Source organism: Protomyctophum bolini (assembly GCF_963924005.1).
Source record: "Protomyctophum bolini genome assembly, chromosome: 9".
NCBI lineage: Eukaryota > Metazoa > Chordata > Actinopteri > Myctophiformes > Myctophidae > Protomyctophum > Protomyctophum bolini.
The window spans coordinates 12,074,190-12,084,321 of record NC_137870.1 but is presented as its reverse complement, the minus strand read 5'-3'; positions in this window follow the sequence as shown (position 1 = coordinate 12,084,321).

Genomic DNA, 10,132 nt, shown 5'->3' with positions numbered 1-10,132 from the left:
CGTGACAGCTGAGACCCGGGATTGAGCGAGTGACCTCATAGCATGGAATTCCTGGGAATCCATGAGTATATACAACTCTACATGTGGTTCCGTTTAGAGGACTGTGATTGGAGCGCACACTGCAGAAACTCATGGCGTTCGGCGGAGGGGGCAAGCTGAAAGAAAAGAGAAAAGAGAGAAGCGGCGGAGAGAGAGAGGGTGAAAAAAGGTGTGTGTGTGTGTGTGTGTGTGTGTGTGCGTGCGTGCGGGAGGAGTGATAGAAAGAGTCCATGCAAGAGAGAGCATAGTTAATATTATGTACAGATGTAACAGAATTCCTAAATAAGAGGGAGGTTGAAAGAAAGAGGGTTGTTAAGCTCAGATATGAGTGAGAAAGACATGAGAACTGATGATATAAGAGAGGGACAGGAAATTAGGTGTGTTGTCCAGCTGTGTTCCTGTGTCACCCTGACTCACTGTGACTCACCAATGTCCTTGGTGTCACCATTGTGTTACCATTCAACTGTATTTTCTTGACACTTTAAAATCCTGAGTGTTCATAAATGTACAAATGGAACCAAATGGACTCTGGCCATTTAGTTCCATTTTGTGTGTACACTCCCGCAGTTAACACTTGGGAGTTTGCTGTGTGTGTTTTAATTACTTCAAATTTGGCTAAAATTGCTACAACACATACAGTATAGCTTTTGTTACTGTTATAATATTAGCATACATGTAGCAGAACAGTTAAGTGAAGACAGGAGTCAGCTCCCTGCATTAATGAGAATAAAAACAGCTCAATCAAGTTTTGGGAATCTGTGATAAGTCCTTGAAATCTATGGTTTATTTTTATTACTGTATAAATAGCATGTGTCCAGAGTGAATTCTTCTCTGGAACATTACTTTGATACTAGACAGTGGATATTTACTAGTCAGACAATCGCCCATGTTTGAATAAGTTTACTGGACAAATGATTCAGACTCAAGCTATTTATATGGTTTTCTTTGTGGATTTGTGATGAGAAAATAAATAGAAACTGTTTTATATATAACAATATTCTTATTCTTTATCTCTTTATTGTTTCCCTCTTGCCTTTCGCAGACAAAATAACCCGCTGTCTCAACTTTTATGACTTTTCATTTTGACCCACAGGGTCAAATTAAAAGTCTCATATACTGGGCTTTTATAGAAAATACTCTCAGTTTTTCCACCAGACTTAGTTTCCAGTGAGTGTGGACTGTGGAAAGCATAACAATGAGTGATGTAACAGAGGCGATTGATGACAGAGGAAGAGTGAGAGAGAGAGAGAGAGAGAGAGAGAGAATGGGCGTCTCTAAATGTGTCAAATCTGCCTCGAAATATTGTAGTGCTCAGTGCTGCATTCAATGAGCAGATAGCACAGCACACGCATGCACACACGCACGCATGCACACACACACACGCACATACACGTACACACACATGCACACATGTATGCACATGCACGCACGCACGCACACACACACACGATACATCACATTGAAACGGACGAGCCTCTTTCTGACCACGTTTCCTAATGTGTTCCTTCTCTCCCCCACCCCTCCTACATTCCTGGTCAAACGTTCCTTTCCCTTCTCCTCTCTTCCTCATTCCCTCTCTCACCCCCCCACCCTCCCCTCCCTTTTTTCTCCTAAGGGCCGATGTGTCTGCCATTGCATCCTCCCTCAGTTTCCAGAATCTCCACATATACCCCCCCATACTCATGCTTCTGCAGTGGCCTCCCTTCCTCTTTCCTCTGCTCCCTCCTCGGCTCCTGCCTTTCAAGGCCCAAGGCTTGGCTCAGAGGGTCAGGGCCCGGCCCGGGGCAAGCAAGAACAAACACACAGAAATAGACGACAACAGTGAAAGAGAGGAAGGGAGTGGAGGGGGGGGGGGGGGGGGGGGTGGTTGTGCGACGACAACAGGCCGTGCCAAACCTGGCCGGATGGTTGGGCTTCCACTTATCACCAGGCAGGGACTAGGACGTTGATTCTTTAACGAGCTAGGACACTGTGTTCGTGAGCAGTGTGTGTGTGTGTGTGTGTGTGTGTGTGTGTGTGTGCGTGCTCGCATGCTGCGTGTGCATGTGCGTCCATGGGCACATGTATGTGTGGGTTAGTGAGATTTACTGCTGGCCAAAGTCAGTGTGACAGAATAAACCTGGGAAACTTTACGGCTGAACACCAAGACAAACAAACATTCAACTCACGGCTCATTGACACCCTGGATGGCTTCCAGCAGTGTGTGTGTGCGTGTGTGCGTGTGCGTGCGTGTGCGTTATCAGTAAATAGAGAACCATTCACTCAATGTAGTTCAAAATGTCTCATCATCAGGGTATCACTTGGAGCTCCATTGAGTGTTCTGTGCATTTACCTATACTCTGTTATGTGTAGTCAGGAGTCCGGTTGAGTCTATTGAGAACAAGTATTTGTTCGCATATATGCTCAACGCAACGGGGTGTGTGTGTGTGTGTGTGTGTGTGTGTGTGTGTGTGTGATGTATTTGCAAAAGCAGCAAGTTCCTAAGCCTCTCTGGGAAACCAGGCAGCTGGAAGTCTTGAATCTCTTGCCAGTGTTTACCTCAGTAAAAGAGGAAAGCACTGTGGTGTGTGTGTGTGTGTGTGTGCGCGCGTGTGCATTCTTAAGCAACACTTGGAAACCGGTCTCTTGCCAGTGGTTACCGCACTAAAACCTAAGCAGAGATGTGAGATCATATGTATGTGTCTGCACATATGCTATGCATACATGTCAGTGTATGTGTGCGCGTGGTTGATTGTGTGTGTGTGTGTGTGTGTGTGTGTGTGTGTGCTTGCGTGTGTGCATGCGTGTATGAGCATACACTTTAAGAGAACGTGTACCTGGACGTGTGCCAGACACAGGCGGTCGACGCCAGTTTTAGTCAAGCAGGGTAAATCTGTCCTACGGACTGGTCAGTCTGTTCCACAACAGGATGGAGATGTTGATGTTGTGGAGTTTGAGATCCGAGAGTAACGGAGGTTACCAGAGTTCACACTACCTCATGTGCTTTCACAATCACTTCAAATCATTCCCACATGTATATAGGCCCATTGATTGTCAGCTAGATTATCTATTGTTTAACATTTCTTTTAAGTCAAGGGCTCTGGTGGTGCGTGGTGGCTAATTCACACTGCAGTGACAGAGGAATGACTGGTGAACATGGAGACTCTGGTTATGAACTTCGTCTTGTCCGTAAACTCAGTATAGTATAGATTTGCCCTGGCTGTCCAGCTCTGGGAACCACATGAGCATTATAGAAACAGGGATCAGTTACTTAGCTGCAAGGAAAATAAATGTAATGTATTAAGGAAGTTTAACGGTAAACAATGTATTCCGTTTTCTTCATGTGCTGTGTGTGTGTGTGTGTGTGTGTGTGTGTGTCAAGGCTGTACCCTAGCCCTTATTTTAGGACTCGAACTTGGGCAGGAATTTTCGAGTGAACATTCGGACCAATCATGACAAACACAATTTTTCGACCAAACAAAGACTTAGAAAGTAGATAAAACGGCAGGTTACAACACGTTGTGTTCTTTGTAATTATTTGGTCCAAAATATTGTGTGCGTTGTCATGATTTGTCACGACAGGAGTTGGCTTCGTATACAACGCTTAAAAGGTCTTTAAATAAATAAGTTTTGAAATGGAGAAAAATTTCCTGGGCCACTCGTCGTTCTGCGACGCTCTATTGTGCAAAAGGATGCCTGTTTAACAGATTAAATGTAATCAGCATAGGGCGCAGCAGGGAATCGAACCCCATCCCAGTAAACCAGGAGCTCCATGCCTGTGCCAAAGTGCTTTGTTTGCGACGCAACACAAAAACCTACCCTTGTAGGAGCCCTACCCTACCAGCCCTACCCTACCAGCAGCAAATAATACAAAAACAGATACTTACCCAGTTACCGTGAACCATCACGTTCTTCTGCAGATGACAGGCAGTGTCCACAAGTTAGGTGAAATGACAGAACGGGCCGAAATTGTGGCAGTCGACGCAAAAGACGCAACGCAAACAAGTGCAAAAGCAGGCAGCCCGACACGACGCAACCGCAGGAAGCCGGAACGCAAACGCAAACGAGAGCAACACCATCAGTAGGCTACCCTGCAGAACCACACCAGCGACAGCAAAAGGACAATAAACAAGTTTGTACTCACCGCAGCAAGCAGCTCTTCCCAGCAGCAGCTATAGTGTACAGTTCCTACCTCAATGTCTTGTGCAGGGAGGGGGGGCATCGGTCTGGGACACTTCACATGGGCTCCAGGGTAGGGTGGGGGTCCTCGGAAGCCTAAATTGGTGGGGCTGTGGGGCCCACGGACATGGCTCGTCTCAGGGTCCAGGGCCAGGTGCTGCCTCCTACACCACTGGTGCAGTGACTCTTCATATTCTGGAATTACATGAAGAGAAAAGATAAGTGTCATTAGTGTTATGTAGGCCTACATCACATTAGAAACACATGTGGCTGTATAGCCTTGTCAGCCCCCACAACCCATATTTTATAATATATATAATTATATATATAATAGAATACATCAATATTAATTATTAAACCAAAAGTTCAAACATAAATCATAAATCAAATGCTTTCAAAATAAACAAACAGTTAACCAGTTGATCCAAGTTAAGACACCAAGCCTATATGACTCACCGAAGAGTAACCAAAGGTTGTCACAGTGGACAGGACCATGCTGCTGTCAAACATTTCGGCCATCTTGCATAGGTGGGAGTGGGAGTGGGGAGTGTAGGAACTGATGTCACCTTTATACTGCCTTGATTGACAGTTGCCATTTGCGGGTTGCCATGTTGGCTGGGTTACATTTACATTGCCAAGGCAAAAAGCAACAATACAATCAAAACTAAATGTATGTACATTTGAATTGAAAGTCAGAATATTCAATAAATCAGTGTCACACACACACACGCACATGCGCGTGCACACACACACACACACACACACACACACACACACACACACACACACACAGAGACGCAACAGCGCAGCGCAGAGAGAGAGAGAGAGAGAGAGAGAGAGAGAGAGAGAGAGAGAGAGAGAACTAACCTTTTTCTCAAATTGTGCCATGCTGGTGTTGTGTGTGTGTGTGTGTGTGTGTGTGTGTGTGTGTGTGTGTGTGTGTGTGTGTGTGTGTGTGTGTGTTTGTTGCTGATTGGCTGATTGGCTGCAGGCCCATCACCAAATGAATGTGCACAGGGGATTTTGGAGAGAGACACCTGACAGCACAACAAGGAGATAGACATAACTTCTGACAGGAATGCACGAGACACTTACTTTTTAACATATATCACATTCTCGCCGAGATATATTTTCGAGTTAATAAAAATAAAAAAAACGAATGGTTCAAATGCATTAATTAAGATTCGAGTGCCAACCCTAACGAGCGAACATTCAAACCTTGAATGTTTGGGGACAGCCTTAGTGTGTGTGTGTGTGTGTGTGTGTGTGTGTGTGTGTGTGTGTGTGTGTGTGTGTGTGTGTGTGTGTGTGTGTGTGTGTGTGTGTGTGTGTGTGTGTGTGTGTGTGTGTGTGTGTGTGTGTGTGTGTGTGATTTGATGTACTGTATGTACCTGAGTAATGTCATAATAAGAGAAAAAGTACAATAAACATATTGAGAAAACTAAATATTTTCCGTCATTAATTAAAAGGTCAAGAAAAGAGCTTAATTGTGGCTGAAATCTTGGGGAAATGTGGCTTGGGGAAATTGAGACTTGCCTTCCTCTCTGTCAACAACTACTCTTGAGTTGGCCTAAGGTACTCACAGTTACATACTCAATGTTAATTCTACTCGGAGAGTGTACAAATGGAATTACAAAGTTACACTGTCGAGAATTTTACTCAGGGACAAATTAGCCATTGGGCCAGTGGGGCCGTGGCCCAGGGGCCCTTGGCTATCAGGGGGCCCTTTGGGGAAATTGGACCGTGAGGTAATAGGTTTGACGCCCTGAAAAGGGCTCCTGGGGCCCTTCATTGGGCCCCAGGGGCAAATATTACCGGCCCAGGGGCCCTCATGGGGGTTAATCCGTCCCTGATTTTACTGTGTACTCACACCCACAGTTCCTCTCCTCATACTCCAAGTGAGATTGGTATTTCTACCAGCCAGAAAACGCCAAAGTGCTTTAGGTAAAGTGATTTAAGTAAAGTGTTGTACAGTAAATATCACATACACCATAGTTTGACTTTGACAGGAGTTACCCAAGATCACCCATGTGGCAGACTCAGAATTAAGATAGAACACAAGGATAAGTCTACTGGATCAGAAGGAGTTTATAATAAAAAAAAGACTACCCATGTAAACAAAGATTAACAAAACAGGACCACACATGAACACCAGCAGGAGAGCATAATCAAGTAACTCTCTATTCAATCGATGAATGTATAATAAACTAATATACAACAGAAAATAGAAACCAGTTATGCAACATGAGATATTAACAACATTTAAGACAGACAGACAGACAGACAGACAGACAGACAGACAGACAGACAGACAGACAGACTAGACTGACTGACTGACTGACTGACTGACTGACTGACTGACTGACTGGGGCTTGGCATGGGGCCAAGTGAAGACGGCCAACCGTATTGAAGTCGTGTTTCCCTTTTACAAGAATACGGCACATTGTTTATAAATTTAGCAAAGCAATCCATCATGGAGTTGACATTGGAGTGTCCCTCCCTGTCCAATATAGAAGCTAAAGAGGAAGACCGCTATAGGGGTTACGCAAACAGTGGGACAGTGATCATGCAAGGCTAGTACACATACTTGCAGTAATGTGATTTACTTTGGCGTTTGCATACTTTTCATAGTACGGCTGAAACACTGACTTTCATTGAAGGAGATACTGGAGTTTGACCTTGTCATTTGCACACTGACAGTGATTTGCTTATCTTGTAAAGTGTCATCATCCTATCACTGTACTATTGGGCATATTAACCAGAACCAATTCCTGTATACTACATACTGGCAATAAAGTGATTCAGAGTTCTGAGAACATGCATAATAGCCAATTACAATGAATCAGTACATTGCATTAATTTGCCAAAACAAATATTGGACTTTCATTGACTGATAACAGACAGTATCAGAGGTACAGTAACTATGTCTGGTACTATTACAGAAAGTTAGAGTGGGCGGTGGGAAGCCTGGGTTTCTGTGGAAAGTTGGAAACCCAGCTTGCAGAGTGAGACGGGATATGTGATGTCGTTGGTGTTATCACACGGGCTCCTCCCTTTACACATGTTTCTTTAACTATAGGAAACAGAGTACAGATTACAGATAATGTTGAGACGAAGGGAACAGAACAGTGACATGGAAGAAATGACGAGGAATTGTGGAAGTGGGGACAGCTGTGATCGTAATTCTTTGATAAAGGAAATTAAGGGATATAAAAAAAATGTAAAGAAAAAAAAGAAAAACGTATTACAAATATATTTTTATTTTTATTTAAGGGTATAATTTATTGATTTCAATAGCTTAAAGCTTAATAGAGATGAGAGTCAGAGAAGTCAAATTTAGCCTACTGAGGAGGTGAGGGTATCAAAGATGGACATATGACAAGAGGGAAAAAAGGGAAATGGAGAGGAGAGAGAAGGGGGGACACAGTCCTTCCCAGGAGCAGTGCAGTGATGGGTGGAATTCTTTCAGCAGGGACAGGAAATGGGGGCGGAAGGGGTTGAAGACTTCATGTACTTTGTGTGTGTGAATTTGCAGCATTTGCAAGCCAAGGCCATGTGGGAATAGCAAATGTGAAAATCCCAGATATTTAGCATAACACACACAGAGCATATCATTAAAAGTCCTTAAACGCACGCACGCACACACACACACACACACACACACACACACACACACACACACACACACACACACACACACACACACACACACACACACACACACACACACACACACACACACACACAATCGGTCATAATTGACCCCATGTGCGTCAGACAGACAGTGGGACGGGCCATGCTCTGCTATACTGTTATGGATATGAGTGATCATAATGCTGTGAGGTCTCATTGTACATGGAGGGGTTACAGAGGCCCTGCCTGGGGCTCTATCAGACATTTACAGAAACACACAAACACAAGCTGTCAACTGTGTGTGAGGGGCCAGCACTGTCCTATAGAGGGGGACACACACACACACGCACACACACACACACACACACACACACACACACACACACACACACACACACACACACACACACACACACACACACACACACACACACACACACACACACACACACACACACACACACACACACACACACACACACACACACACACACACCAGAAGCACCAGAAGCATGTGGACACCACAAAGAGCCCTGTCACATGTAGAACAGATACATACCAACACAGTGATGTCAGTTTGTTCATCCTACTATACACTGCACAGCTATTCAACACAACTGCTACAGCTGAAGGCCAGCAGCTATCTATTCTCAAACTATCATTTTTTGTTCAAGATCGTAAACGGAGATATGTGCATCATCCAGATTGTTGAAAAGTGCTTTAGATCTTTAATTTAATTTGGTCTGGAGGATAATGCAACTGTCCAAACACTGATCTGATCTGGTTCTGTAAACTGTATCTTTTGTGTTTCAAATGAAATCTACTTTGAGTACAACTTTCATGGGTGTATAATGTGGATGGGATGACACAATAATATTATCTCAAAAATACCAATTGTCCCAGAAGTGTTTTAGTACACTGTTAAGACAAGGAGCAAAAATATGATAAAGCTGTGTCTAAGACAAAACAGATAAATTAAAAAGAATAATGATCAGACCGTACAATTCTATCAGGTCAAGCACAGTTCCTACATTCCACTAACATGAATACGAATGACTGTATGTTTTCACCCTGGTCAAATAGTACGCTATTTTCCAATCCTTCTTCTTCTTCTTCTACTAGGGGCCAACAGTGGCCGACGGCCGTACAAGTCCCACATAGGTTAGACTAATTATTGATTTTACTTACACCAAGTGAAATCAACAATTCAACTCCTTTTACAGCAAACATTTTGATTTATTTAGATGGAGGAGTGCAGCTGCAGATATATACAACTAATGCTGGGTGTGTTTAATTTGGGTGTTATTTTGTGCACCATGACACTCAATTATGGGTCTGTTTAACACTAAATTAAACAGACCCAGAATTAATGTTACAACCTTCAGCTGCCTTTATCCATGCAGGATGTCCAAAACGGTTTTTAAAAGAAATTGCATAATGAGAGACAGACAGAAATAACCTACAAATGGAATAAGAGAGAAGCTATTGAGAGAGGCCTGTAGAGAGTGGCATGGGTAGAACAAAAAACACCAGTGACTAAGCAGCACTATAGTAGTAATCTGAGAGCAGCTCTTCATAATCCACTACCAGTCAGAACAAATTTCCATTATTTCCCAACTTCCTTTTCATTAATGAGAGAGAGAGAGAGAGAGAGAGAGAGAGAGAGAGAGAGAGAGAGAGAGAGAGATGAGGGTGGGATGAGTGAACAAGAATGACTCAGACCAAGAGGCCCCAAATCTGGAGAGATGAGGGTGTGTGGGTGGGAGAACGAAAAGTCAGTATCTTCAGAATTCACACAGGGTGCCCCCATCCGTCTACAATCAGTACTGTAGGTACAGTACAGTGGCCCTCTCCAAATCCTAGCTAGCCCATGTCAGCCTTAAGAAGATTATCTTTTCTATATATACACTCACCACAGAGAACCTGTCTGAACACAAAGCAGATTACTGGCAGAAGATACAACACTCACACAATTACAGGCCAATGTGAAAAGGGTGATAGCCTAGTAGAAAAGTGTGTGAAAGAGCCAATTAGGTTGGAATATGAAATATCAGACAGATCCATCTTGAACACATGACTATAGAGATAGAGATGTGCAGGATTTTTGGACAGAATCTGGAGGAGTAATATCACAAAATGTGTTTATCAAAAGTCGGCGTCCTGTTGGTGCTATAACAGGCCGGAAGTTTTGGGGCAGAGGTTCATGTTGGCACCCAGGGAGTATGTGCAAAATGTGGCATGGACCGGGTTAACGATGCCAGAGATTAGCTGTTCACAGACGGACGGACTGACACACGGACGG